Source organism: Chrysochloris asiatica, unplaced genomic scaffold (assembly GCF_000296735.1).
Source record: "Chrysochloris asiatica unplaced genomic scaffold, ChrAsi1.0 scaffold00137, whole genome shotgun sequence".
NCBI classification, from domain to species: Eukaryota; Metazoa; Chordata; class Mammalia; order Afrosoricida; family Chrysochloridae; genus Chrysochloris; species Chrysochloris asiatica.
This window is the reverse complement of record NW_006408655.1, coordinates 7,364,119-7,365,444: the sequence shown is the minus strand read 5'-3', so window position 1 is coordinate 7,365,444 and position 1,326 is coordinate 7,364,119. Positions and strand designations below refer to the sequence as shown.

The following is a 1,326-nucleotide window of genomic DNA, read 5'->3' as shown; positions in this document are numbered from 1 at the left end:
TTTCTCCATACCTAAGATTAAAATTTTAAATTTCCTTATAAAACTAATCATAAATATTTGTCTTAAAATAGAACGTTTCAGAAAATAGAGATAAATACTGTTCACTGATTGCAATAATTTTACATTTACTGAATGTAAAACTGATGATCTGCTCTGTAAACTTTCGCTCAATTCACAATAAAAAGTTTTTTGTTTTTTGTTTAAAAGAATATTCCAAACGGGAGTAGAAATAAAGCTCAACAATATTTAAATATACGGCACACGTTAAATTCACTTGATCTTGTATTTTATAATTTTTCAATACACTTGAAAAGTGGAAATTAGAATTACAAGGGTTAAAAAGAAAAAAAGTCTGATTTTCCTAATATAAAACGGGAAATAGAAAATAACAACCACGCACTACCTTTGTTACTGTTCATAAAGGCTGTACCAGCAGAGCTCGTTTCCACAGGAGTCTCTGTGGCGCAATCGGTTAGCGCGTTCGGCTGTTAACCGAAAGGTTGGTGGTTCGAGCCCACCCAGGGACGCCCGTTGTATTTTGAGATGTCTCTGGTACTTTTGCACTAATCTCAGAGTTCGGGGTTCTCGCTACGCTAAGGTGTATTTCGAGGGGCCCTACGGGAAAAACTGCCAATTTTCACTTCGCAATCTCCCCCGGCGGTGGCTTCCGGGCGTGCTAGGGGCCCCTCCTCTAACCGTCTTCCGCTCCTGGCGGCCAGGTCGGCTCTTCCTGCCCTCCGGTATCCCCACGTCTTCAGCCCCTCAAATCCTGCTTAACCATTAATTTCCAATCCCACATTTTCCAAACTCTAGCTGTTCGATCACTGAAATACCCTATTCTCCTGGCCCATTCCTGAAGCTCAGGCCACAAAGATCACGTTCAGGACCTGAGGGTTGCGGGGGAGCCGCTGCGGCCGCCGCGCGGCCGGAGCGGGCTGCAGCGCCGAGAACGCGCAGAGGCCTTGAAGCCCCTGCTAGCCACGCGGGCGCCCGCCGCGCCCCAGGCGCGAACCTGCGGCTCGGGGCGCTGCTCGAAGAGTCTAGGAAGACTCCTGCGCTAGGGGAGCGCTGCGTGGAACGGTTTTATTCTTCAAGACTCCTGAAATGTGATCCGCTTGTATGTATTTAAAGAGTTTCCAGTTCAAACAGTAAATTAATTTAAAATTCTTGCTCCCTCCCCCCCTCCCCCATGAGTCGAGCTGCTAACCTCAAGGTCTGAGGTTTGAAACTACCATACAGGGTCGTTATGAGTCGAAACAGACTACAGGGCACACAACCACCACCAGCATTAAAGTTTGCTCCCCCTGTCTTTTTTTTTTTTTTTTT

At 46.2% G+C, this 1,326-nt stretch overlaps 1 non-coding gene across 1 annotated transcript; it reads left to right on the top strand.

Annotated features, from left to right (window-relative positions):
• The first annotated feature begins 453 nt into the window (after positions 1-453).
• Positions 454-527, top strand: TRNAN-GUU. Its single transcript has one exon. It is a non-coding gene; the product is annotated as a tRNA-Asn (tRNA).
• The last annotated feature ends 799 nt before the right edge of the window (positions 528-1,326 follow it).